Source organism: Schistocerca nitens, chromosome 2, assembly GCF_023898315.1.
Source record: "Schistocerca nitens isolate TAMUIC-IGC-003100 chromosome 2, iqSchNite1.1, whole genome shotgun sequence".
NCBI classification, from domain to species: domain Eukaryota; kingdom Metazoa; phylum Arthropoda; class Insecta; order Orthoptera; family Acrididae; genus Schistocerca; species Schistocerca nitens.
Window position 1 is genome coordinate 367,441,981 of NC_064615.1, and position 27,095 is coordinate 367,469,075.

Below are 27,095 nucleotides of genomic sequence, written 5' to 3' on the forward strand. Positions count from 1 at the left end.
CTGACTTGGAGGCCTGGAAATGCGCGAAACAGCCGCCGCCATGCGGTTTGTTAGCACACCGTTGTACAAAACGCAAGGGCTCGTCCGGGATTTGAACCCGGGACCTCCTGCACCCGAAGCAGGAATCATACCCCTAGACCAACGAGCCTGTTCGTTCCGAAAACACACTGCATGTGAATGACGCCACCGAGGATGGTCTCACCATGTACGGCTGCAGCTCACCCAGCGTTCTCTCTGGCTGTCGCGGTTGGATTGTTTTCATCGACTTCTTGTACTGCCGCCGAGCCCAGGCGCCGTGCCGCTAACGAAGCGATCGCCTTTGGTGACATCTTTTGCAATAACGACTGCGCGAATCGACGGTATCTCGTAAGGAAAGAAAGAGCAGCAGATGCTGCTGAGGACTCTCCCTCGAGCGTTTCCGATGACTTCTTGAGCTCTTATTCGACATGGCATTCAGGCAGTCAAGGGTGCTGTCGATTGTTTCACACGAATGCGAAATACCGGCATTGTGATTTTTACGCCACAATGGCGATCGTCCTACAAGTTGTATCACATGTGGAGGGCAGAGCGTAGCAGTTTCCGTGGTGTAGCGGTTATAACGTCTGCCTAACACGCACAAGGTCCCCGGTTCGATTGCGGGCGGAAACACGTTTTCGTCGCACTCAGCAAGACACTTGCTACGATCTCTACTGTGACCATTTAAATCAACTTCAAACGTTCCACCAGCAGGGTGCACATGGCTCAAATGAAACTGTTTCAGAACTGGTTGTCGGATTTAGCGCTGACTTGGAGGCCTGGAAATGCGCGAAACAGCCGCCGCCATGCGGTTTGTTAGCACACCGTTGTACAAAACGCAAGGGCTCGTCCGGGATTTGAACCCGGGACCTCCTGCACCCGAAGCAGGAATCATACCCCTAGACCAACGAGCCTGTTCGTTCCGAAAACACACTGCATGTGAATGACGCCACCGAGGATGGTCTCACCATGTACGGCTGCAGCTCACCCAGCGTTCTCTCTGGCTGTCGCGGTTGGATTGTTTTCATCGACTTCTTGTACTGCCGCCGAGCCCAGGCGCCGTGCCGCTAACGAAGCGATCGCCTTTGGTGACATCTTTTGCAATAACGACTGCGCGAATCGACGGTATCTCGTAAGGAAAGAAAGAGCAGCAGATGCTGCTGAGGACTCTCCCTCGAGCGTTTCCGATGACTTCTTGAGCTCTTATTCGACATGGCATTCAGGCAGTCAAGGGTGCTGTCGATTGTTTCACACGAATGCGAAATACCGGCATTGTGATTTTTACGCCACAATGGCGATCGTCCTACAAGTTGTATCACATGTGGAGGGCAGAGCGTAGCAGTTTCCGTGGTGTAGCGGTTATAACGTCTGCCTAACACGCACAAGGTCCCCGGTTCGATTGCGGGCGGAAACACGTTTTCGTCGCACTCAGCAAGACACTTGCTACGATCTCTACTGTGACCATTTAAATCAACTTCAAACGTTCCACCAGCAGGGTGCACATGGCTCAAATGAAACTGTTTCAGAACTGGTTGTCGGATTTAGCGCTGACTTGGAGGCCTGGAAATGCGCGAAACAGCCGCCGCCATGCGGTTTGTTAGCACACCGTTGTACAAAACGCAAGGGCTCGTCCGGGATTTGAACCCGGGACCTCCTGCACCCGAAGCAGGAATCATACCCCTAGACCAACGAGCCTGTTCGTTCCGAAAACACACTGCATGTGAATGACGCCACCGAGGATGGTCTCACCATGTACGGCTGCAGCTCACCCAGCGTTCTCTCTGGCTGTCGCGGTTGGATTGTTTTCATCGACTTCTTGTACTGCCGCCGAGCCCAGGCGCCGTGCCGCTAACGAAGCGATCGCCTTTGGTGACATCTTTTGCAATAACGACTGCGCGAATCGACGGTATCTCGTAAGGAAAGAAAGAGCAGCAGATGCTGCTGAGGACTCTCCCTCGAGCGTTTCCGATGACTTCTTGAGCTCTTATTCGACATGGCATTCAGGCAGTCAAGGGTGCTGTCGATTGTTTCACACGAATGCGAAATACCGGCATTGTGATTTTTACGCCACAATGGCGATCGTCCTACAAGTTGTATCACATGTGGAGGGCAGAGCGTAGCAGTTTCCGTGGTGTAGCGGTTATAACGTCTGCCTAACACGCACAAGGTCCCCGGTTCGATTGCGGGCGGAAACACGTTTTCGTCGCACTCAGCAAGACACTTGCTACGATCTCTACTGTGACCATTTAAATCAACTTCAAACGTTCCACCAGCAGGGTGCACATGGCTCAAATGAAACTGTTTCAGAACTGGTTGTCGGATTTAGCGCTGACTTGGAGGCCTGGAAATGCGCGAAACAGCCGCCGCCATGCGGTTTGTTAGCACACCGTTGTACAAAACGCAAGGGCTCGTCCGGGATTTGAACCCGGGACCTCCTGCACCCGAAGCAGGAATCATACCCCTAGACCAACGAGCCTGTTCGTTCCGAAAACACACTGCATGTGAATGACGCCACCGAGGATGGTCTCACCATGTACGGCTGCAGCTCACCCAGCGTTCTCTCTGGCTGTCGCGGTTGGATTGTTTTCATCGACTTCTTGTACTGCCGCCGAGCCCAGGCGCCGTGCCGCTAACGAAGCGATCGCCTTTGGTGATGTTGTGTCGATTCCCTAAGGTCTCGACACAATGAGTGGCTAGGTGCACGCGAAACTAACGCAGACGGGCGTAAATTCTGAAACAGGAGACTGGATGAAAACTATAAAGAAAAGAAGAGAGATTTTAATATACTTAACTTTAATGTAGTCTTGTTCTTGTTGAAATACATCTCTTGCATAGTAGTAAGCAATTAGCAATGATACACATGGCGCCTTGCTAGGTAGTAGCGATGGACTAGCTGAAGGCTATTTAATCTGTCTCTCGGCAAATGAGAGGAATACTTGGTAGGTCTAGTCGCAAGCTATGTCGTCCGTACAACTGGGGCGAGGTCAAGTCCGTGTCTTGTGACCTGCCCTGTGGTGGCGCTACGTTTGCGAATACACAGTGGCGACACGCGGGTCCGACATGTACTACAGGACCGCGGCCGATTTAAGTTACCACCTAGCAAGTGTGGTGTCTAGCGGTGACACCACATTCCTCCCCCGCAAATCGGCGAACGGTCGTGAGATAAGGCTTCCGCCCGCCGTGGGGAGGACCCCATGTGGACGTATGCGATGAGGTGGGGAGCCTAACAACAGGCGAGGCTGTGCCACCCGCACCCGGCCATTCGGTCCGAGGGGAGCTAGGAAACGCCTGCAAACCTAGTCCAGGGTGCACGTCAACATGAGGTGTATGCGCACGTAATGAGACAGAAGGGTCGACCTCCATGGGGTCGGAGCACCCGACGGGCGAAGACGACATCTGGTCCGGAGCGGGCAAGAAGTCCATGGCGGAGGACGGCTGGTCACGGGAAGCAAGCGGCGGCGCGTGACCCAGGGAGGCGCCATGCGGTTGCAGCGAAGCGTCCGCTGCGGGCGGCGCCGGCGGCGGCTGCGGCGGCGCGACGCCATGAGGCAAAATGGAAGGCATCGTCGGTAACACCTGGGGATGAGGCGAGCCAGTAGATGGGTCCCCAAGGCGCTGACCGGACGGCTCCGTCGCTGAAAGCAGACGGGGAGCGGCAGAACCCAGGCGACGACAGAGGCGCAGCTGATTGAGATGCCGACGCACCTCACCAGAGGCCCCCAAAACCAAATACATCGCGCGGCCGAGGCAGCGAAGAATGCGCCCTGCGAGCCAACGCCGTGAACCGCGATAGTTGCGATAATAGACAACGTCGCCAGGAGCAAAAGCAGGAGTCTGCCGCTGGACAGGAACCTGATGTGGCGGATGCAGCAAAGACATCAGAGTTCGATGAGGACGACCATGGAGCAATTCAGCCGGCGAGCGACCATCGCGAGGCTGAGAGCGATATGAGGACAAAAAGAGCAACAAAGCGTCCTCCCGAGAATGCGACTCTTTCAACTTCAACATCTGCGACTTGAAAGTTCGGACCAATCGTTCCGCGGCACCGTTTGACTGAGGCGAAAACGGCGCGGATGTCAGATGTTGAATACCATTGGCCTTGCAGAACGACTGAAATTCTGCGGACATGAATTGTGGGCCATTGTCGGAAACAATAGTCTGCGGAAGACCCTCAATGCAAAAGATAGCAGACAAGGCTTGGATTGTGGCAGAAGACGTCGTGGAAGACATCCGGACAACAAAAGGAAAATTACTGAAAGCATCGACCACAACCAACCATCGAGCATTCCAGAACGGCCCAGCAAAATCGATGTGCAATCGTTGCCAAGGGGAAGTGGCTTTCGGCCAAGCAAAGAATTTCCGCGGCGGTGCGGATTGTTGTTCGGCACACGCCACGCAAGAGGAGCACATATTCGTAATCGCAGCATCGATTCCGAACCAAGTACAGTGCTGACGAGCAAGCTGTTTCGTTCGCACTATACCCCAATGTCCTTGGTGAAGAAGCTTTAAGACAGAGGACTGTAACGAACGTGGGACCACGACTCGGGATTGATCATTATCGGAACGCAACAACAAAACACCACGTCGGACAAAAAGTCTCTCCTTGTGAGCAAAAAAACGGCGAACCAAAGGATCCTCGATCCGTGACTTTGACAAGGGCCATTGCGTAGCAACAAAACGCAAAACGGGAGCAAGGACAGGGTCAGCAGCTGTGGCAGTAGCTACACGACGAAAATCAATCGGAAACGATGCGACCACGTCATCGGTTTCCGAATCAATGAACATGCAAGCAAGTTCGGAAGAATCGAATGCTTTATCCTCAGCAACAGGCAAACGGGACAACGCATCAGCGTTGCCGTGCTTAGCAGTGGACCGATACAAGATATCGTAGCGGTACTGCGAGAGAAAAAGTGACCAGCGAATGAATTTCTGCGCTGTACGTGGAGGTACAGGCTTGTTCGGATGAAAAAGCGATGTCAAAGGTTTGTGGTCCGTGATGATGGTAAAGTGACGACCATACAAGAAGTCATGGAACTTGGTAACACCAAACACGAGAGCTAAAGCTTCTTTCTCTATTTGTGAATAATTTCTTTGCGCAGATGAGAGCAATTTGGACGCAAAGGCAATAGGGCGATCATGCGAGCCATCTTTGTGCGCAAGCACAGCACCGATCCCGAAATCCGATGCATCTACCATCAACAAAAGGGGTTTTCGGGGATCGAATGGCGTAAGGCAAGTATTTGAAAGTAACGCCGATTTCAACTGACGAAAGGCGCGTTCGCATTCCGTCGTCCAGACGAACGGAACACCTTTACGGCGTAATCGATGAAGCGGAGCTGAAATGGAAGAAGCATTGCGCACAAATCGATGATAATAATTTACCTTACCCAGCACACTCTGTAGCTGTTTTAAGTTCTGCGGTGACGGCAAGTCCTGAATGGCACGAAGGTGCTCTGGACTCGGATGTATTCCTTGGGCATTTATGACATGCCCCAGGTACGGTAAGTCACGAGCAAAAAACACACATTGGTCCTTCCTCAAGCGAAGACCATTCTGACGCAATACCTGAAATAATGTTCGGAGATTCTGCAAATGTTCGGCTTCTGTCTTTCCTGAGATCACAATATCGTCCAGATAGTTCGCAGCAGTAGGGACCGACGCACAAATAGTTTGTAAATATTGCTGAAACAAAGCAGGGGCGGATGCACACCCGAATGGCAGTCTTTTGAAGCGATACAAGCCAAGATGCGTGTTTACCACTAAGACGCGCTGGGATTCTTCGTCCACAGGTATCTGCAAGTACGCATCTGCTAGGTCCAATTTTGAAAAATATTTTCCCGGGCACAGTTTGTCAAAAAGAGCTTCCGGGCGGGGCAAAGGAAAAGTAGCAGTCACAAGTTGTGGATTCACAGTTGCCTTGAAGTCCACACAAAGTCTCAATTTTCCGGAAGGTTTTGGCAAAATTACTAAGGGTGAGGCCCAGAGAGAAGCCTGCACACGTTCAATGACACCTTGAGATTCGAAATCGGCTAATGTTCTTGCGACCTCATCACGCAATGCGTGGGGAACATTGCGCGCTCTGAAAAATTTCGGTTGCGCGTTATCTTTCAGTTGCAAATGCGCTTCATAGTGCTTAGCGCAACCAAGGCCCGGTGCAAAAATGTCTGCAAATTCTTCACAAAGACTAGAAACACTGGCGGAAGGCACAGTCTGATTCACTGATAGGACCTGATTCACTATAGACAAATTAAACAATTGAAACAAATCTAAACCAAACAAGTTCACGGCACTAGAGGAACGAAGAACATAAAATGACACAAGTTTTGTCTGTCCCTTGTATGTTGCAATAAGGCTGCACTGTCCTAACACAGGTATGTGCTGTCCTGAGTAACTAGTTAACGTAACATTTGCGGCACGCAATGGCGGGGCGCCCAGTTGTTTGTACGTGTCGTGATTGAGCAATGAAACTGCAGCTCCGGTATCGAGCTGGAATGGTATCACTTTTCCTGCAAAGTCTAAGTCCACAAAAAGTTTATTGTCTTGTTGACGACAAGAGCGACTGTCTCGTGCAATTTGAACTGATACAGGTCCAGAAGCACTTGCAACTTTACTGGATTTCCGGCGACGGCGACGCACACTTTGGGTGGGACGAACACAGTCACTGGTAGCTAAAGTGTCACTGGACGGGTGGGCATGAACGACATTAATGTCCATGGGCGAAGGTCCACGAGCCTGATTGTCCTGGATTCGATTCCGGCGCGAAGCAAAAGGCCTGGAATTTGTGCGATTGTCTGATCTTAACTTTTTCTGACAAACACTTTGTACATGTCCTTTCTTGTGACAGTAAAAGCAAATAGCTTGGCGTGACGGGCAATTTTCACGCGAATGTCTAGTTGCACACCGCGGGCAAGATTTCACTGCATTTGCTTGCTTACGCGGCGCACGTGGTTGCAAGCTAGGCGGCCGCAGCGAAGTCGGGCGCGAGGGCCGCTTAGCGTCCCGTGCAGCGGGCCCGGCGGGCCGATTAATGTGACACACTGCTGGCGAAGTTTCAAATGATTCCTGAGCAAAGTCAAGTGTGTCTTGCCTGTCCAATATGTCTATCACTTGTTGCAGGGAGGGATTAACTAGCTTCAAAATCTGTTCCCTTATGCGAACATCAGAAACGTTCTGTGCAATTGCATCACGCACCATAGTATCTGAATATGGGAGGCCACATTCACAGGCAAACGCGCAGTCTCTAGTAAGTCCTTGCAAAGTTGCTACCCACTCCCTATTAGTCTGACCGGCCGTACGTTTTGTACGAAAAAACGTATACCGTTTTGCAACTACATTTACTGTTTCTTTGAAATAGGCATCCAAAGCAGACAAAATTTCTTCGTAGGTCAGAGTTGCCACGTCGCGTCGGGGAAACAATTTCACTATCACACGGTAGGTAGACACACCGACACAAGAAAGCAAAAACGGCTGCCGCTCTTTACCTTGAATTCCATAAGCAGTGAGGTGGAAGTTGAACTGATCGGCCCACTCAGTCCAGCTTTCGGTTGTGGCCTCGAAGGGCCTAAATGGCGGTGCGACAGCGTTGTGTGGCTGCGGTAGCGAAGAAGCGGCTGCCGCCGCATCGGTTTGCAGCGCACGTGGACCCTGGACGAGCTGTCCAAGGGCTTCCAATAACGCCTGCGTCTGCTGATTCTGCAAGCGAAAAAATTCGGACAGTACATCTGGAGAATGCGGCGAAGCCATGACACAAGCAAATTAGAGCAAGTATAACACAAAGACTGCAACGTGGGCGCGGCATCCCATCCTCGTCGCCAAAATATTGTTGTGTCGATTCCCTAAGGTCTCGACACAATGAGTGGCTAGGTGCACGCGAAACTAACGCAGACGGGCGTAAATTCTGAAACAGGAGACTGGATGAAAACTATAAAGAAAAGAAGAGAGATTTTAATATACTTAACTTTAATGTAGTCTTGTTCTTGTTGAAATACATCTCTTGCATAGTAGTAAGCAATTAGCAATGATACACATGGCGCCTTGCTAGGTAGTAGCGATGGACTAGCTGAAGGCTATTTAATCTGTCTCTCGGCAAATGAGAGGAATACTTGGTAGGTCTAGTCGCAAGCTATGTCGTCCGTACAACTGGGGCGAGGTCAAGTCCGTGTCTTGTGACCTGCCCTGTGGTGGCGCTACGTTTGCGAATACACAGTGGCGACACGCGGGTCCGACATGTACTACAGGACCGCGGCCGATTTAAGTTACCACCTAGCAAGTGTGGTGTCTAGCGGTGACACCACAGGTGACATCTTTTGCAATAACGACTGCGCGAATCGACGGTATCTCGTAAGGAAAGAAAGAGCAGCAGATGCTGCTGAGGACTCTCCCTCGAGCGTTTCCGATGACTTCTTGAGCTCTTATTCGACATGGCATTCAGGCAGTCAAGGGTGCTGTCGATTGTTTCACACGAATGCGAAATACCGGCATTGTGATTTTTACGCCACAATGGCGATCGTCCTACAAGTTGTATCACATGTGGAGGGCAGAGCGTAGCACTTTCCGTGGTGTAGCGGTTATAACGTCTGCCTAACACGCACAAGGTCCCCGGTTCGATTGCGGGCGGAAACACGTTTTCGTCGCACTCAGCAAGACACTTGCTACGATCTCTACTGTGACCATTTAAATCAACTTCAAACGTTCCACCAGCAGGGTGCACATGGCTCAAATGAAACTGTTTCAGAACTGGTTGTCGGATTTAGCGCTGACTTGGAGGCCTGGAAATGCGCGAAACAGCCGCCGCCATGCGGTTTGTTAGCACACCGTTGTACAAAACGCAAGGGCTCGTCCGGGATTTGAACCCGGGACCTCCTGCACCCGAAGCAGGAATCATACCCCTAGACCAACGAGCCTGTTCGTTCCGAAAACACACTGCATGTGAATGACGCCACCGAGGATGGTCTCACCATGTACGGCTGCAGCTCACCCAGCGTTCTCTCTGGCTGTCGCGGTTGGATTGTTTTCATCGACTTCTTGTACTGCCGCCGAGCCCAGGCGCCGTGCCGTGCCGCTAACGAAGCGATCGCCTTTGGTGACATCTTTTGCAATAACGACTGCGCGAATCGACGGTATCTCGTAAGGAAAGAAAGAGCAGCAGATGCTGCTGAGGACTCTCCCTCGAGCGTTTCCGATGACTTCTTGAGCTCTTATTCGACATGGCATTCAGGCAGTCAAGGGTGCTGTCGATTGTTTCACACGAATGCGAAATACCGGCATTGTGATTTTTACGCCACAATGGCGATCGTCCTACAAGTTGTATCACATGTGGAGGGCAGAGCGTAGCAGTTTCCGTGGTGTAGCGGTTATAACGTCTGCCTAACACGCACAAGGTCCCCGGTTCGATTGCGGGCGGAAACACGTTTTCGTCGCACTCAGCAAGACACTTGCTACGATCTCTACTGTGACCATTTAAATCAACTTCAAACGTTCCACCAGCAGGGTGCACATGGCTCAAATGAAACTGTTTCAGAACTGGTTGTCGGATTTAGCGCTGACTTGGAGGCCTGGAAATGCGCGAAACAGCCGCCGCCATGCGGTTTGTTAGCACACCGTTGTACAAAACGCAAGGGCTCGTCCGGGATTTGAACCCGGGACCTCCTGCACCCGAAGCAGGAATCATACCCCTAGACCAACGAGCCTGTTCGTTCCGAAAACACACTGCATGTGAATGACGCCACCGAGGATGGTCTCACCATGTACGGCTGCAGCTCACCCAGCGTTCTCTCTGGCTGTCGCGGTTGGATTGTTTTCATCGACTTCTTGTACTGCCGCCGAGCCCAGGCGCCGTGCCGCTAACGAAGCGATCGCCTTTGGTGACATCTTTTGCAATAACGACTGCGCGAATCGACGGTATCTCGTAAGGAAAGAAAGAGCAGCAGATGCTGCTGAGGACTCTCCCTCGAGCGTTTCCGATGACTTCTTGAGCTCTTATTCGACATGGCATTCAGGCAGTCAAGGGTGCTGTCGATTGTTTCACACGAATGCGAAATACCGGCATTGTGATTTTTACGCCACAATGGCGATCGTCCTACAAGTTGTATCACATGTGGAGGGCAGAGCGTAGCAGTTTCCGTGGTGTAGCGGTTATAACGTCTGCCTAACACGCACAAGGTCCCCGGTTCGATTGCGGGCGGAAACACGTTTTCGTCGCACTCAGCAAGACACTTGCTGCGATCTCTACTGTGACCATTTAAATCAACTTCAAACGTTCCACCAGCAGGGTGCACATGGCTCAAATGAAACTGTTTCAGAACTGGTTGTCGGATTTAGCGCTGACTTGGAGGCCTGGAAATGCGCGAAACAGCCGCCGCCATGCGGTTTGTTAGCACACCGTTGTACAAAACGCAAGGGCTCGTCCGGGATTTGAACCCGGGACCTCCTGCACCCGAAGCAGGAATCATACCCCTAGACCAACGAGCCTGTTCGTTCCGAAAACACACTGCATGTGAATGACGCCACCGAGGATGGTCTCACCATGTACGGCTGCAGCTCACCCAGCGTTCTCTCTGGCTGTCGCGGTTGGATTGTTTTCATCGACTTCTTGTACTGCCGCCGAGCCCAGGCGCCGTGCCGTGCCGCTAACGAAGCGATCGCCTTTGGTGACATCTTTTGCAATAACGACTGCGCGAATCGACGGTATCTCGTAAGGAAAGAAAGAGCAGCAGATGCTGCTGAGGACTCTCCCTCGAGCGTTTCCGATGACTTCTTGAGCTCTTATTCGACATGGCATTCAGGCAGTCAAGGGTGCTGTCGATTGTTTCACACGAATGCGAAATACCGGCATTGTGATTTTTACGCCACAATGGCGATCGTCCTACAAGTTGTATCACATGTGGAGGGCAGAGCGTAGCAGTTTCCGTGGTGTAGCGGTTATAACGTCTGCCTAACACGCACAAGGTCCCCGGTTCGATTGCGGGCGGAAACACGTTTTCGTCGCACTCAGCAAGACACTTGCTACGATCTCTACTGTGACCATTTAAATCAACTTCAAACGTTCCACCAGCAGGGTGCACATGGCTCAAATGAAACTGTTTCAGAACTGGTTGTCGGATTTAGCGCTGACTTGGAGGCCTGGAAATGCGTGAAACAGCCGCCGCCATGCGGTTTGTTAGCACACCGTTGTACAAAACGCAAGGGCTCGTCCGGGATTTGAACCCGGAACACAACAATTTTAATCCGCTTATCGGATTTCATTTCCGGGATGACCTCACGGATGCGTATGCAGAGACAATCAATGTCATATTCTAGATGGATAGGGCGTCATTTTACTGTCAAATACTGTTGCTCTCTTATTGCACCGGTATTTGGTAACTGAGAACGCCCCTAGCTCCATTATGGCTGGCAAAATTTACAACCCGGTTCTTCAGGGCTACTTCAGGTGCGCTTCCTACTGGCTATCCTGAGCTCGCGCTACTCGCCTTGTCACGGCTGTGTCAAAGTGTGAAGGTAACTAATAATGAGAAACTCTTAGCCACGCTCAGTCTTACGTCCCACCCATTGGTTGTTGCCGTCGCTAGTAAGATGAAGGTAGACTGTCGCACAATCAAGCTGAATCTCCACTCACGGTGCACATATTCCGCAAAGACAACCTTGTTTTCCGTTGCAAGAAAAATTACCGTCTGCCTTTCTACCGAATTCCACCTACGTACTTTACTGGTGCCGGATTCTTGTTATATCCACGTGATATAACAGGCGTCTTACTCTTCATTGAGGAGCTGCAACCGGGACTGAGTTCCACCTACTCTTCAGCACGGTCAAAATGGCAGGGCTCGTCCGGGATTTGAACCCGGGACCTCCTGCACCCAAAGCAGGAATCATACCCCTAGACCAACGAGCCACCTGCCCGCACCACTCAAGCTAATCACAAGTAGTGCATCTCCCAGGGAACACAAACTTTCACGTGAATTCGCAAGATAAGCGCTTTCTGCAGGCAGCACTCACCACTGATGAGAAGAATATTAAAGGCACCGAATAAAAAGCGAAATAACTTCATCGAACTCTGCTTATGAACAGCCGGCAGTGCCTCAGTTTCCGTATGTGGTTTCTCAGGGTTAAGAGAAGGCGAATGCACTAAACAAAATAACATCGGGAAAGCAAGCACCAACTCATAATGAAAATATTGAAGAATATATTGCAAGCAAAACTTCCAGAAGACGAATACTGAAGACGCCACAGACAAAAGAATTATTCTATGCAGCAACGATCATCTAGGAAGCGTGAATTGCATGTGCCGCTCCACCACACAACTTCTTTTGATACTGTTTTACTTATTCTAAATTTTCATTACCTGATCGTCTCTAGAATACTGTGTGATTATCACGTGGTTTCCTCCTTCCAACAGCGATAGTGGTAACTAAATCGACTACAAAATCTTTCAAAGTAGGTCAGACACCAAAAAAAAAAAAAAATCGGAGCTGCGTGTAGCTCATGTCATTCTGCTTCAAAGGTAATTCAGCGGCTGGGAGTAGTGGCGTACTCCTGTAATCCAAGCTTCCGGGAGGCCGTTGTGTGGGAGAGATCTGGAAACAACTACAGATTCGGCCGTTTCGCGAGCTCAGGAACGGCCGCGGTACCTTCATCGAGCTCTGCAGATCAACAGATGACGGTGTGGAAATTTCGGCAAGCGGTGGCTAAGGGTTAAGAGAAGCCGAACGCACTAAACACAAGAACGTCGGGAAACCGAAGCACGTAACTATAAGATTGCGGAATGCAGTGCAAAAGCAAAACTTCGAGAAGACCAACTCTGAAGCCATCGGCGCGCTAGGAGTTACTCCGCGCAGCAGCGATCATCTAGGAAGAGCGAGACGGGGGTGTCGCTCGACCACACAACAAATTTTTACTTAATCCAAATTTGCAATACCGGTTCGTCACTAGAATACTGCGCCTTGGTTCTTCCAAAAGCGATAGTAATAAGCACGTCGACTACAGCGTCATTTAGGGTAGTGAGTCAGACATGGAGAGGATAAAGGGCGGGTGGAATGTGCAACGACAGGGGGCATTGCAGGGCGGGCGCCGACTCCTTGCGCTGTGGCGCCGGCGGCGACCTGGAGGGGCTGGGGCTGCTGGTGCCTCCATGTAGAGCTGCCGCCGAGCCCAGGCGCCGTGCCGTGCCGCTAACGAAGCGATCGCCTTTGGTGACATCTTTTGCAATAACGACTGCGCGAATCGACGGTATCTCGTAAGGAAAGAAAGAGCAGCAGATGCTGCTGAGGACTCTCCCTCGAGCGTTTCCGATGACTTCTTGAGCTCTTATTCGACATGGCATTCAGGCAGTCAAGGGTGCTGTCGATTGTTTCACACGAATGCGAAATACCGGCATTGTGATTTTTACGCCACAATGGCGATCGTCCTACAAGTTGTATCACATGTGGAGGGCAGAGCGTAGCAGTTTCCGTGGTGTAGCGGTTATAACGTCTGCCTAACACGCACAAGGTCCCCGGTTCGATTGCGGGCGGAAACACGTTTTCGTCGCACTCAGCAAGACACTTGCTACGATCTCTACTGTGACCATTTAAATCAACTTCAAACGTTCCACCAGCAGGGTGCACATGGCTCAAATGAAACTGTTTCAGAACTGGTTGTCGGATTTAGCGCTGACTTGGAGGCCTGGAAATGCGCGAAACAGCCGCCGCCATGCGGTTTGTTAGCACACCGTTGTACAAAACGCAAGGGCTCGTCCGGGATTTGAACCCGGGACCTCCTGCACCCGAAGCAGGAATCATACCCCTAGACCAACGAGCCTGTTCGTTCCGAAAACACACTGCATGTGAATGACGCCACCGAGGATGGTCTCACCATGTACGGCTGCAGCTCACCCAGCGTTCTCTCTGGCTGTCGCGGTTGGATTGTTTTCATCGACTTCTTGTACTGCCGCCGAGCCCAGGCGCCGTGCCGTGCTGCTAACGAAGCGATCGCCTTTGGTGACATCTTTTGCAATAACGACTGCGCGAATCGACGGTATCTCGTAAGGAAAGAAAGAGCAGCAGATGCTGCTGAGGACTCTCCCTCGAGCGTTTCCGATGACTTCTTGAGCTCTTATTCGACATGGCATTCAGGCAGTCAAGGGTGCTGTCGATTGTTTCACACGAATGCGAAATACCGGCATTGTGATTTTTACGCCACAATGGCGATCGTCCTACAAGTTGTATCACATGTGGAGGGCAGAGCGTAGCAGTTTCCGTGGTGTAGCGGTTATAACGTCTGCCTAACACGCACAAGGTCCCCGGTTCGATTGCGGGCGGAAACACGTTTTCGTCGCACTCAGCAAGACACTTGCTACGATCTCTACTGTGACCATTTAAATCAACTTCAAACGTTCCACCAGCAGGGTGCACATGGCTCAAATGAAACTGTTTCAGAACTGGTTGTCGGATTTAGCGCTGACTTGGAGGCCTGGAAATGCGCGAAACAGCCGCCGCCATGCGGTTTGTTAGCACACCGTTGTACAAAACGCAAGGGCTCGTCCGGGATTTGAACCCGGGACCTCCTGCACCCGAAGCAGGAATCATACCCCTAGACCAACGAGCCTGTTCGTTCCGAAAACACACTGCATGTGAATGACGCCACCGAGGATGGTCTCACCATGTACGGCTGCAGCTCACCCAGCGTTCTCTCTGGCTGTCGCGGTTGGATTGTTTTCATCGACTTCTTGTACTGCCGCCGAGCCCAGGCGCCGTGCCGCTAACGAAGCGATCGCCTTTGGTGACATCTTTTGCAATAACGACTGCGCGAATCGACGGTATCTCGTAAGGAAAGAAAGAGCAGCAGATGCTGCTGAGGACTCTCCCTCGAGCGTTTCCGATGACTTCTTGAGCTCTTATTCGACATGGCATTCAGGCAGTCAAGGGTGCTGTCGATTGTTTCACACGAATGCGAAATACCGGCATTGTGATTTTTACGCCACAATGGCGATCGTCCTACAAGTTGTATCACATGTGGAGGGCAGAGCGTAGCAGTTTCCGTGGTGTAGCGGTTATAACGTCTGCCTAACACGCACAAGGTCCCCGGTTCGATTGCGGGCGGAAACACGTTTTCGTCGCACTCAGCAAGACACTTGCTGCGATCTCTACTGTGACCATTTAAATCAACTTCAAACGTTCCACCAGCAGGGTGCACATGGCTCAAATGAAACTGTTTCAGAACTGGTTGTCGGATTTAGCGCTGACTTGGAGGCCTGGAAATGCGCGAAACAGCCGCCGCCATGCGGTTTGTTAGCACACCGTTGTACAAAACGCAAGGGCTCGTCCGGGATTTGAACCCGGGACCTCCTGCACCCGAAGCAGGAATCATACCCCTAGACCAACGAGCCTGTTCGTTCCGAAAACACACTGCATGTGAATGACGCCACCGAGGATGGTCTCACCATGTACGGCTGCAGCTCACCCAGCGTTCTCTCTGGCTGTCGCGGTTGGATTGTTTTCATCGACTTCTTGTACTGCCGCCGAGCCCAGGCGCCGTGCCGCTAACGAAGCGATCGCCTTTGGTGACATCTTTTGCAATAACGACTGCGCGAATCGACGGTATCTCGTAAGGAAAGAAAGAGCAGCAGATGCTGCTGAGGACTCTCCCTCGAGCGTTTCCGATGACTTCTTGAGCTCTTATTCGACATGGCATTCAGGCAGTCAAGGGTGCAGTCGATTGTTTCACACGAATGCGAAGTACCGGCATTGTGATTTTTACGCCACAATGGCGATCGTCCTACAAGTTGTATCACATGTGGAGGGCAGAGCGTAGCAGTTTCCGTGGTGTAGCGGTTATAACGTCTGCCTAACACGCACAAGGTCCCCGGTTCGATTGCGGGCGGAAACACGTTTTCGTCGCACTCAGCAAGACACTTGCTACGATCTCTACTGTGACCATTTAAATCAACTTCAAACGTTCCACCAGCAGGGTGCACATGGCTCAAATGAAACTGTTTCAGAACTGGTTGTCGGATTTAGCGCTGACTTGGAGGCCTGGAAATGCGCGAAACAGCCGCCGCCATGCGGTTTGTTAGCACACCGTTGTACAAAACGCAAGGGCTCGTCCGGGATTTGAACCCGGAACACAACAATTTTAATCCGCTTATCGGATTTCATTTCCGGGATGACCTCACGGATGCGTATGCAGAGACAATCAATGTCATATTCTAGATGGATAGGGCGTCATTTTACTGTCAAATACTGTTGCTCTCTTATTGCACCGGTATTTGGTAACTGAGAACGCCCCTAGCTCCATTATGGCTGGCAAAATTTACAACCCGGTTCTTCAGGGCTACTTCAGGTGCGCTTCCTACTGGCTATCCTGAGCTCGCGCTACTCGCCTTGTCACGGCTGTGTCAAAGTGTGAAGGTAACTAATAATGAGAAACTCTTAGCCACGCTCAGTCTTACGTCCCACCCATTGGTTGTTGCCGTCGCTAGTAAGATGAAGGTAGACTGTCGCACAATCAAGCTGAATCTCCACTCACGGTGCACATATTCCGCAAAGACAACCTTGTTTTCCGTTGCAAGAAAAATTACCGTCTGCCTTTCTACCGAATTCCACCTACGTACTTTACTGGTGCCGGATTCTTGTTATATCCACGTGATATAACAGGCGTCTTACTCTTCATTGAGGAGCTGCAACCGGGACTGAGTTCCACCTACTCTTCAGCACGGTCAAAATGGCAGGGCTCGTCCGGGATTTGAACCCGGGACCTCCTGCACCCAAAGCAGGAATCATACCCCTAGACCAACGAGCCACCTGCCCGCACCACTCAAGCTAATCACAAGTAGTGCATCTCCCAGGGAACACAAACTTTCACGTGAATTCGCAAGATAAGCGCTTTCTGCAGGCAGCACTCACCACTGATGAGAAGAATATTAAAGGCACCGAATAAAAAGCGAAATAACTTCATCGAACTCTGCTTATGAACAGCCGGCAGTGCCTCAGTTTCCGTATGTGGTTTCTCAGGGTTAAGAGAAGGCGAATGCACTAAACAAAATAACATCGGGAAAGCAAGCACCAACTCATAATGAAAATATTGAAGAATATATTGCAAGCAAAACTTCCAGAAGACGAATACTGAAGACGCCACAGACAAAAGAATTATTCTATGCAGCAACGATCATCTAGGAAGCGTGAATTGCATGTGCCGCTCCACCACACAACTTCTTTTGATACTGTTTTACTTATTCTAAATTTTCATTACCTGATCGTCTCTAGAATACTGTGTGATTATCACGTGGTTTCCTCCTTCCAACAGCGATAGTGGTAAGTAAATCGACTACAAAATCTTTCAAAGTAGGTCAGACACCAAAAAAAAAAAAAAATCGGAGCTGCGTGTAGCTCATGTCATTCTGCTTCAAAGGTAATTCAGCGGCTGGGAGTAGTGGCGTACTCCTGTAATCCAAGCTTCCGGGAGGCCGTTGTGTGGGAGAGATCTGGAAACAACTACAGATTCGGCCGTTTCGCGAGCTCAGGAACGGCCGCGGTACCTTCATCGAGCTCTGCAGATCAACAGATGACGGTGTGGAAATTTCGGCAAGCGGTGGCTAAGGGTTAAGAGAAGCCGAACGCACTAAACACAAGAACGTCGGGAAACCGAAGCACGTAACTATAAGATTGCGGAATGCAGTGCAAAAGCAAAACTTCGAGAAGACCAACTCTGAAGCCATCGGCGCGCTAGGAGTTACTCCGCGCAGCAGCGATCATCTAGGAAGAGCGAGACGGGGGTGTCGCTCGACCACACAACAAATTTTTACTTAATCCAAATTTGCAATACCGGTTCGTCACTAGAATACTGCGCCTTGGTTCTTCCAAAAGCGATAGTAATAAGCACGTCGACTACAGCGTCATTTAGGGTAGTGAGTCAGACATGGAGAGGATAAAGGGCGGGTGGAATGTGCAACGACAGGGGGCATTGCAGGGCGGGCGCCGACTCCTTGCGCTGTGGCGCCGGCGGCGACCTGGAGGGGCTGGGGCTGCTGGTGCCTCCATGTAGAGCTGCCGCCGAGCCCAGGCGCCGTGCCGCTAACGAAGCGATCGCCTTTGGTGACATCTTTTGCAATAACGACTGCGCGAATCGACGGTATCTCGTAAGGAAAGAAAGAGCAGCAGATGCTGCTGAGGACTCTTCCTCGAGCGTTTCCGATGACTTCTTGAGCTCTTATTCGACATGGCATTCAGGCAGTCAAGGGTGCTGTCGATTGTTTCACACGAATGCGAAATACCGGCATTGTGATTTTTACGCCACAATGGCGATCGTCCTACAAGTTGTATCACATGTGGAGGGCAGAGCGTAGCAGTTTCCGTGGTGTAGCGGTTATAACGTCTGCCTAACACGCACAAGGTCCCCGGTTCGATTGCGGGCGGAAACACGTTTTCGTCGCACTCAGCAAGACACTTGCTACGATCTCTACTGTGACCATTTAAATCAACTTCAAACGTTCCACCAGCAGGGTGCACATGGCTCAAATGAAACTGTTTCAGAACTGGTTGTCGGATTTAGCGCTGACTTGGAGGCCTGGAAATGCGCGAAACAGCCGCCGCCATGCGGTTTGTTAGCACACCGTTGTACAAAACGCAAGGGCTCGTCCGGGATTTGAACCCGGGACCTCCTGCACCCGAAGCAGGAATCATACCCCTAGACCAACGAGCCTGTTCGTTCCGAAAACACACTGCATGTGAATGACGCCACCGAGGATGGTCTCACCATGTACGGCTGCAGCTCACCCAGCGTTCTCTCTGGCTGTCGCGGTTGGATTGTTTTCATCGACTTCTTGTACTATAGGAACCTCACGAATCGGAGAGAGCTCGTAGCCGATGCCCTTGCTAACACAGAAGAAAAACTGTTGCTACCACGAGTCTCCGGGTGGCACATCAGACGATCCGTCGTTTCCGTGGTGTAGCGGTTATCACGTCTGCTTTACACGCAGAAGGTCCCCGGTTCGATCCCGGGCGGGAACACAACAATTTTAATCCGCTTATCGGATTTCATTTCCGGGATGACCTCACGGATGCGTATGCAGAGACAATCAATGTCATATTCTAGATGGATAGGGCGTCATTTTACTGTCAAATACTGTTGCTCTCTTATTGCACCGGTATTTGGTAACTGAGAACGCCCCTAGCTCCATTATGGCTGGCAAAATTTACAACCCGGTTCTTCAGGGCTACTTCAGGTGCGCTTCCTACTGGCTATCCTGAGCTCGCGCTACTCGCCTTGTCACGGCTGTGTCAAAGTGTGAAGGTAACTAATAATGAGAAACTCTTAGCCACGCTCAGTCTTACGTCCCACCCATTGGTTGTTGCCGTCGCTAGTAAGATGAAGGTAGACTGTCGCACAATCAAGCTGAATCTCCACTCACGGTGCACATATTCCGCAAAGACAACCTTGTTTTCCGTTGCAAGAAAAATTACCGTCTGCCTTTCTACCGAATTCCACCTACGTACTTTACTGGTGCCGGATTCTTGTTATATCCACGTGATATAACAGGCGTCTTACTCTTCATTGAGGAGCTGCAACCGGGACTGAGTTCCACCTACTCTTCAGCACGGTCAAAATGGCAGGGCTCGTCCGGGATTTGAACCCGGGACCTCCTGCACCCAAAGCAGGAATCATACCCCTAGACCAACGAGCCACCTGCCCGCACCACTCAAGCTAATCACAAGTAGTGCATCTCCCAGGGAACACAAACTTTCACGTGAATTCGCAAGATAAGCGCTTTCTGCAGGCAGCACTCACCACTGATGAGAAGAATATTAAAGGCACCGAATAAAAAGCGAAATAACTTCATCGAACTCTGCTTATGAACAGCCGGCAGTGCCTCAGTTTCCGTATGTGGTTTCTCAGGGTTAAGAGAAGGCGAATGCACTAAACAAAATAACATCGGGAAAGCAAGCACCAACTCATAATGAAAATATTGAAGAATATATTGCAAGCAAAACTTCCAGAAGACGAATACTGAAGACGCCACAGACAAAAGAATTATTCTATGCAGCAACGATCATCTAGGAAGCGTGAATTGCATGTGCCGCTCCACCACACAACTTCTTTTGATACTGTTTTACTTATTCTAAATTTTCATTACCTGATCGTCTCTAGAATACTGTGTGATTATCACGTGGTTTCCTCCTTCCAACAGCGATAGTGGTAAGTAAATCGACTACAAAATCTTTCAAAGTAGGTCAGACACCAAAAAAAAAAAAAATCGGAGCTGCGTGTAGCTCATGTCATTCTGCTTCAAAGGTAATTCAGCGGCTGGGAGTAGTGGCGTACTCCTGTAATCCAAGCTTCCGGGAGGCCGTTGTGTGGGAGAGATCTGGAAACAACTACAGATTCGGCCGTTTCGCGAGCTCAGGAACGGCCGCGGTACCTTCATCGAGCTCTGCAGATCAACAGATGACGGTGTGGAAATTTCGGCAAGCGGTGGCTAAGGGTTAAGAGAAGCCGAACGCACTAAACACAAGAACGTCGGGAAACCGAAGCACGTAACTATAAGATTGCGGAATGCAGTGCAAAAGCAAAACTTCGAGAAGACCAACTCTGAAGCCATCGGCGCGCTAGGAGTTACTCCGCGCAGCAGCGATCATCTAGGAAGAGCGAGACGGGGGTGTCGCTCGACCACACAACAAATTTTTACTTAATCCAAATTTGCAATACCGGTTCGTCACTAGAATACTGCGCCTTGGTTCTTCCAAAAGCGATAGTAATAAGCACGTCGACTACAGCGTCATTTAGGGTAGTGAGTCAGACATGGAGAGGATAAAGGGCGGGTGGAATGTGCAACGACAGGGGGCATTGCAGGGCGGGCGCCGACTCCTTGCGCTGTGGCGCCGGCGGCGACCTGGAGGGGCTGGGGCTGCTGGTGCCTCCATGTAGAGCTGCCGCCGAGCCCAGGCGCCGTGCCGCTAACGAAGCGATCGCCTTTGGTGACATCTTTTGCAATAACGACTGCGCGAATCGACGGTATCTCGTAAGGAAAGAAAGAGCAGCAGATGCTGCTGAGGACTCTCCCTCGAGCGTTTCCGATGACTTCTTGAGCTCTTATTCGACATGGCATTCAGGCAGTCAAGGGTGCTGTCGATTGTTTCACACGAATGCGAAATACCGGCATTGTGATTTTTACGCCACAATGGCGATCGTCCTACAAGTTGTATCACATGTGGAGGGCAGAGCGTAGCAGTTTCCGTGGTGTAGCGGTTATAACGTCTGCCTAACACGCACAAGGTCCCCGGTTCGATTGCGGGCGGAAACACGTTTTCGTCGCACTCAGCAAGACACTTGCTACGATCTCTACTGTGACCATTTAAATCAACTTCAAACGTTCCACCAGCAGGGTGCACATGGCTCAAATGAAACTGTTTCAGAACTGGTTGTCGGATTTAGCGCTGACTTGGAGGCCTGGAAATGCGCGAAACAGCCGCCGCCATGCGGTTTGTTAGCACACCGTTGTACAAAACGCAAGGGCTCGTCCGGGATTTGAACCCGGGACCTCCTGCACCCGAAGCAGGAATCATACCCCTAGACCAACGAGCCTGTTCGTTCCGAAAACACACTGCATGTGAATGACGCCACCGAGGATGGTCTCACCATGTACGGCTGCAGCTCACCCAGCGTTCTCTCTGGCTGTCGCGGTTGGATTGTTTTCATCGACTTCTTGTACTATAGGAACCTCACGAATCGGAGAGAGCTCGTAGCCGATGCCCTTGCTAACACAGAAGAAAAACTGTTGCTACCACGAGTCTCCGGGTGGCACATCAGACGATCCGTCGTTTCCGTGGTGTAGCGGTTATCACGTCTGCTTTACACGCAGAAGGTCCCCGGTTCGATCCCGGGCGGGAACACAACAATTTTAATCCGCTTATCGGATTTCATTTCCGGGATGACCTCACGGATGCGTATGCAGAGACAATCAATGTCATATTCTAGATGGATAGGGCGTCATTTTACTGTCAAATACTGTTGCTCTCTTATTGCACCGGTATTTGGTAACTGAGAACGCCCCTAGCTCCATTATGGCTGGCAAAATTTACAACCCGGTTCTTCAGGGCTACTTCAGGTGCGCTTCCTACTGGCTATCCTGAGCTCGCGCTACTCGCCTTGTCACGGCTGTGTCAAAGTGTGAAGGTAACTAATAATGAGAAACTCTTAGCCACGCTCAGTCTTACGTCCCACCCATTGGTTGTTGCCGTCGCTAGTAAGATGAAGGTAGACTGTCGCACAATCAAGCTGAATCTCCACTCACGGTGCACATATTCCGCAAAGACAACCTTGTTTTCCGTTGCAAGAAAAATTACCGTCTGCCTTTCTACCGAATTCCACCTACGTACTTTACTGGTGCCGGATTCTTGTTATATCCACGTGATATAACAGGCGTCTTACTCTTCATTGAGGAGCTGCAACCGGGACTGAGTTCCACCTACTCTTCAGCACGGTCAAAATGGCAGGGCTCGTCCGGGATTTGAACCCGGGACCTCCTGCACCCAAAGCAGGAATCATACCCCTAGACCAACGAGCCACCTGCCCGCACCACTCAAGCTAATCACAAGTAGTGCATCTCCCAGGGAACACAAACTTTCACGTGAATTCGCAAGATAAGCGCTTTCTGCAGGCAGCACTCACCACTGATGAGAAGAATATTAAAGGCACCGAATAAAAAGCGAAATAACTTCATCGAACTCTGCTTATGAACAGCCGGCAGTGCCTCAGTTTCCGTATGTGGTTTCTCAGGGTTAAGAGAAGGCGAATGCACTAAACAAAATAACATCGGGAAAGCAAGCACCAACTCATAATGAAAATATTGAAGAATATATTGCAAGCAAAACTTCCAGAAGACGAATACTGAAGACGCCACAGACAAAAGAATTATTCTATGCAGCAACGATCATCTAGGAAGCGTGAATTGCATGTGCCGCTCCACCACACAACTTCTTTTGATACTGTTTTACTTATTCTAAATTTTCATTACCTGATCGTCTCTAGAATACTGTGTGATTATCACGTGGTTTCCTCCTTCCAACAGCGATAGTGGTAACTAAATCGACTACAAAATCTTTCAAAGTAGGTCAGACACCAAAAAAAAAAAAAAAAATCGGAGCTGCGTGTAGCTCATGTCATTCTGATTCAAAGGTAATTCAGCGGCTGGGAGTAGTGGCGTACTCCTGTAATCCAAGCTTCCGGGAGGCCGTTGTGTGGGAGAGATCTGGAAACAACTACAGATTCGGCCGTTTCGCGAGCTCAGGAACGGCCGCGGTACCTTCATCGAGCTCTGCAGATCAACAGATGACGGTGTGGAAATTTCGGCAAGCGGTGGCTAAGGGTTAAGAGAAGCCGAACGCACTAAACACAAGAACGTCGGGAAACCGAAGCACGTAACTATAAGATTGCGGAATGCAGTGCAAAAGCAAAACTTCGAGAAGACCAACTCTGAAGCCATCGGCGCGCTAGGAGTTACTCCGCGCAGCAGCGATCATCTAGGAAGAGCGAGACGGGGGTGTCGCTCGACCACACAACAAATTTTTACTTAATCCAAATTTGCAATACCGGTTCGTCACTAGAATACTGCGCCTTGGTTCTTCCAAAAGCGATAGTAATAAGCACGTCGACTACAGCGTCATTTAGGGTAGTGAGTCAGACATGGAGAGGATAAAGGGCGGGTGGAATGTGCAACGACAGGGGGCATTGCAGGGCGGGCGCCGACTCCTTGCGCTGTGGCGCCGGCGGCGACCTGGAGGGGCTGGGGCTGCTGGTGCCTCCATGTAGAGCTGCCGCCGAGCCCAGGCGCCGTGCCGCTAACGAAGCGATCGCCTTTGGTGACATCTTTTGCAATAACGACTGCGCGAATCGACGGTATCTCGTAAGGAAAGAAAGAGCAGCAGATGCTGCTGAGGACTCTTCCTCGAGCGTTTCCGATGACTTCTTGAGCTCTTATTCGACATGGCATTCAGGCAGTCAAGGGTGCTGTCGATTGTTTCACACGAATGCGAAATACCGGCATTGTGATTTTTACGCCACAATGGCGATCGTCCTACAAGTTGTATCACATGTGGAGGGCAGAGCGTAGCAGTTTCCGTGGTGTAGCGGTTATAACGTCTGCCTAACACGCACAAGGTCCCCGGTTCGATTGCGGGCGGAAACACGTTTTCGTCGCACTCAGCAAGACACTTGCTACGATCTCTACTGTGACCATTTAAATCAACTTCAAACGTTCCACCAGCAGGGTGCACATGGCTCAAATGAAACTGTTTCAGAACTGGTTGTCGGATTTAGCGCTGACTTGGAGGCCTGGAAATGCGCGAAACAGCCGCCGCCATGCGGTTTGTTAGCACACCGTTGTACAAAACGCAAGGGCTCGTCCGGGATTTGAACCCGGGACCTCCTGCACCCGAAGCAGGAATCATACCCCTAGACCAACGAGCCTGTTCGTTCCGAAAACACACTGCATGTGAATGACGCCACCGAGGATGGTCTCACCATGTACGGCTGCAGCTCACCCAGCGTTCTCTCTGGCTGTCGCGGTTGGATTGTTTTCATCGACTTCTTGTACTATAGGAACCTCACGAATCGGAGAGAGCTCGTAGCCGATGCCCTTGCTAACACAGAAGAAAAACTGTTGCTACCACGAGTCTCCGGGTGGCACATCAGACGATCCGTCGTTTCCGTGGTGTAGCGGTTATCACGTCTGCTTTACACGCAGAAGGTCCCCGGTTCGATCCCGGGCGGGAACACAACAATTTTAATCCGCTTATCGGATTTCATTTCCGGGATGACCTCACGGATGCGTATGCAGAGACAATCAATGTCATATTCTAGATGGATAGGGCGTCATTTTACTGTCAAATACTGTTGCTCTCTTATTGCACCGGTATTTGGTAACTGAGAACGCCCCTAGCTCCATTATGGCTGGCAAAATTTACAACCCGGTTCTTCAGGGCTACTTCAGGTGCGCTTCCTACTGGCTATCCTGAGCTCGCGCTACTCGCCTTGTCACGGCTGTGTCAAAGTGTGAAGGTAACTAATAATGAGAAACTCTTAGCCACGCTCAGTCTTACGTCCCACCCATTGGTTGTTGCCGTCGCTAGTAAGATGAAGGTAGACTGTCGCACAATCAAGCTGAATCTCCACTCACGGTGCACATATTCCGCAAAGACAACCTTGTTTTCCGTTGCAAGAAAAATTACCGTCTGCCTTTCTACCGAATTCCACCTACGTACTTTACTGGTGCCGGATTCTTGTTATATCCACGTGATATAACAGGCGTCTTACTCTTCATTGAGGAGCTGCAACCGGGACTGAGTTCCACCTACTCTTCAGCACGGTCAAAATGGCAGGGCTCGTCCGGGATTTGAACCCGGGACCTCCTGCACCCAAAGCAGGAATCATACCCCTAGACCAACGAGCCACCTGCCCGCACCACTCAAGCTAATCACAAGTAGTGCATCTCCCAGGGAACACAAACTTTCACGTGAATTCGCAAGATAAGCGCTTTCTGCAGGCAGCACTCACCACTGATGAGAAGAATATTAAAGGCACCGAATAAAAAGCGAAATAACTTCATCGAACTCTGCTTATGAACAGCCGGCAGTGCCTCAGTTTCCGTATGTGGTTTCTCAGGGTTAAGAGAAGGCGAATGCACTAAACAAAATAACATCGGGAAAGCAAGCACCAACTCATAATGAAAATATTGAAGAATATATTGCAAGCAAAACTTCCAGAAGACGAATACTGAAGACGCCACAGACAAAAGAATTATTCTATGCAGCAACGATCATCTAGGAAGCGTGAATTGCATGTGCCGCTCCACCACACAACTTCTTTTGATACTGTTTTACTTATTCTAAATTTTCATTACCTGATCGTCTCTAGAATACTGTGTGATTATCACGTGGTTTCCTCCTTCCAACAGCGATAGTGGTAAGTAAATCGACTACAAAATCTTTCAAAGTAGGTCAGACACCAAAAAAAAAAAAAATCGGAGCTGCGTGTAGCTCATGTCATTCTGCTTCAAAGGTAATTCAGCGGCTGGGAGTAGTGGCGTACTCCTGTAATCCAAGCTTCCGGGAGGCCGTTGTGTGGGAGAGATCTGGAAACAACTACAGATTCGGCCGTTTCGCGAGCTCAGGAACGGCCGCGGTACCTTCATCGAGCTCTGCAGATCAACAGATGACGGTGTGGAAATTTCGGCAAGCGGTGGCTAAGGGTTAAGAGAAGCCGAACGCACTAAACACAAGAACGTCGGGAAACCGAAGCACGTAACTATAAGATTGCGGAATGCAGTGCAAAAGCAAAACTTCGAGAAGACCAACTCTGAAGCCATCGGCGCGCTAGGAGTTACTCCGCGCAGCAGCGATCATCTAGGAAGAGCGAGACGGGGGTGTCGCTCGACCACACAACAAATTTTTACTTAATCCAAATTTGCAATACCGGTTCGTCACTAGAATACTGCGCCTTGGTTCTTCCAAAAGCGATAGTAATAAGCACGTCGACTACAGCGTCATTTAGGGTAGTGAGTCAGACATGGAGAGGATAAAGGGCGGGTGGAATGTGCAACGACAGGGGGCATTGCAGGGCGGGCGCCGACTCCTTGCGCTGTGGCGCCGGCGGCGACCTGGAGGGGCTGGGGCTGCTGGTGCCTCCATGTAGAGCTGCCGCCGAGCCCAGGCGCCGTGCCGCTAACGAAGCGATCGCCTTTGGTGACATCTTTTGCAATAACGACTGCGCGAATCGACGGTATCTCGTAAGGAAAGAAAGAGCAGCAGATGCTGCTGAGGACTCTCCCTCGAGCGTTTCCGATGACTTCTTGAGCTCTTATTCGACATGGCATTCAGGCAGTCAAGGGTGCTGTCGATTGTTTCACACGAATGCGAAATACCGGCATTGTGATTTTTACGCCACAATGGCGATCGTCCTACAAGTTGTATCACATGTGGAGGGCAGAGCGTAGCAGTTTCCGTGGTGTAGCGGTTATAACGTCTGCCTAACACGCACAAGGTCCCCGGTTCGATTGCGGGCGGAAACACGTTTTCGTCGCACTCAGCAAGACACTTGCTACGATCTCTACTGTGACC

The 27,095-nt window shown here is 50.7% G+C and overlaps 21 non-coding genes across 21 annotated transcripts; 3 read left to right on the forward strand and 18 right to left on the reverse strand.

The window, feature by feature from the left end:
- Positions 1–76: 76 nt before the first annotated feature.
- On the reverse strand, positions 77–148 carry Trnap-cgg (transfer RNA proline (anticodon CGG)). Its single transcript has one exon. It is a non-coding gene; the product is annotated as a tRNA-Pro (tRNA).
- Positions 149–857: 709 nt separating this feature from the next.
- On the reverse strand, positions 858–929 carry Trnap-cgg (transfer RNA proline (anticodon CGG)). The gene has a single exon. It is a non-coding gene; the product is annotated as a tRNA-Pro (tRNA).
- Positions 930–1,638: 709 nt separating this feature from the next.
- On the reverse strand, positions 1,639–1,710 carry Trnap-cgg (transfer RNA proline (anticodon CGG)). The gene has a single exon. It is a non-coding gene; the product is annotated as a tRNA-Pro (tRNA).
- Positions 1,711–2,419: 709 nt separating this feature from the next.
- On the reverse strand, positions 2,420–2,491 carry Trnap-cgg (transfer RNA proline (anticodon CGG)). The gene has a single exon. It is a non-coding gene; the product is annotated as a tRNA-Pro (tRNA).
- A 6,355-nt stretch (positions 2,492–8,846) lies between these two features.
- On the reverse strand, positions 8,847–8,918 carry Trnap-cgg (transfer RNA proline (anticodon CGG)). The gene has a single exon. It is a non-coding gene; the product is annotated as a tRNA-Pro (tRNA).
- Positions 8,919–9,632: 714 nt separating this feature from the next.
- Trnap-cgg (transfer RNA proline (anticodon CGG)) lies at positions 9,633–9,704 on the reverse strand. Its single transcript has one exon. It is a non-coding gene; the product is annotated as a tRNA-Pro (tRNA).
- A 709-nt stretch (positions 9,705–10,413) lies between these two features.
- Positions 10,414–10,485, reverse strand: Trnap-cgg (transfer RNA proline (anticodon CGG)). The gene has a single exon. It is a non-coding gene; the product is annotated as a tRNA-Pro (tRNA).
- Positions 10,486–11,830: 1,345 nt separating this feature from the next.
- Trnap-ugg (transfer RNA proline (anticodon UGG)) lies at positions 11,831–11,902 on the reverse strand. Its single transcript has one exon. It is a non-coding gene; the product is annotated as a tRNA-Pro (tRNA).
- Positions 11,903–13,734: 1,832 nt separating this feature from the next.
- Trnap-cgg (transfer RNA proline (anticodon CGG)) lies at positions 13,735–13,806 on the reverse strand. The gene has a single exon. It is a non-coding gene; the product is annotated as a tRNA-Pro (tRNA).
- A 714-nt stretch (positions 13,807–14,520) lies between these two features.
- Trnap-cgg (transfer RNA proline (anticodon CGG)) lies at positions 14,521–14,592 on the reverse strand. Its single transcript has one exon. It is a non-coding gene; the product is annotated as a tRNA-Pro (tRNA).
- A 709-nt stretch (positions 14,593–15,301) lies between these two features.
- On the reverse strand, positions 15,302–15,373 carry Trnap-cgg (transfer RNA proline (anticodon CGG)). Its single transcript has one exon. It is a non-coding gene; the product is annotated as a tRNA-Pro (tRNA).
- Positions 15,374–16,713: 1,340 nt separating this feature from the next.
- Positions 16,714–16,785, reverse strand: Trnap-ugg (transfer RNA proline (anticodon UGG)). Its single transcript has one exon. It is a non-coding gene; the product is annotated as a tRNA-Pro (tRNA).
- Positions 16,786–18,612: 1,827 nt separating this feature from the next.
- Trnap-cgg (transfer RNA proline (anticodon CGG)) lies at positions 18,613–18,684 on the reverse strand. Its single transcript has one exon. It is a non-coding gene; the product is annotated as a tRNA-Pro (tRNA).
- Positions 18,685–18,919: 235 nt separating this feature from the next.
- Positions 18,920–18,992, forward strand: Trnav-uac (transfer RNA valine (anticodon UAC)). The gene has a single exon. It is a non-coding gene; the product is annotated as a tRNA-Val (tRNA).
- A 602-nt stretch (positions 18,993–19,594) lies between these two features.
- Trnap-ugg (transfer RNA proline (anticodon UGG)) lies at positions 19,595–19,666 on the reverse strand. The gene has a single exon. It is a non-coding gene; the product is annotated as a tRNA-Pro (tRNA).
- Positions 19,667–21,492: 1,826 nt separating this feature from the next.
- Positions 21,493–21,564, reverse strand: Trnap-cgg (transfer RNA proline (anticodon CGG)). The gene has a single exon. It is a non-coding gene; the product is annotated as a tRNA-Pro (tRNA).
- Positions 21,565–21,799: 235 nt separating this feature from the next.
- Trnav-uac (transfer RNA valine (anticodon UAC)) lies at positions 21,800–21,872 on the forward strand. Its single transcript has one exon. It is a non-coding gene; the product is annotated as a tRNA-Val (tRNA).
- A 602-nt stretch (positions 21,873–22,474) lies between these two features.
- Trnap-ugg (transfer RNA proline (anticodon UGG)) lies at positions 22,475–22,546 on the reverse strand. Its single transcript has one exon. It is a non-coding gene; the product is annotated as a tRNA-Pro (tRNA).
- Positions 22,547–24,375: 1,829 nt separating this feature from the next.
- On the reverse strand, positions 24,376–24,447 carry Trnap-cgg (transfer RNA proline (anticodon CGG)). Its single transcript has one exon. It is a non-coding gene; the product is annotated as a tRNA-Pro (tRNA).
- Positions 24,448–24,682: 235 nt separating this feature from the next.
- On the forward strand, positions 24,683–24,755 carry Trnav-uac (transfer RNA valine (anticodon UAC)). The gene has a single exon. It is a non-coding gene; the product is annotated as a tRNA-Val (tRNA).
- Positions 24,756–25,357: 602 nt separating this feature from the next.
- Trnap-ugg (transfer RNA proline (anticodon UGG)) lies at positions 25,358–25,429 on the reverse strand. Its single transcript has one exon. It is a non-coding gene; the product is annotated as a tRNA-Pro (tRNA).
- Between the last annotated feature and the right edge of the window lie 1,666 nt (positions 25,430–27,095).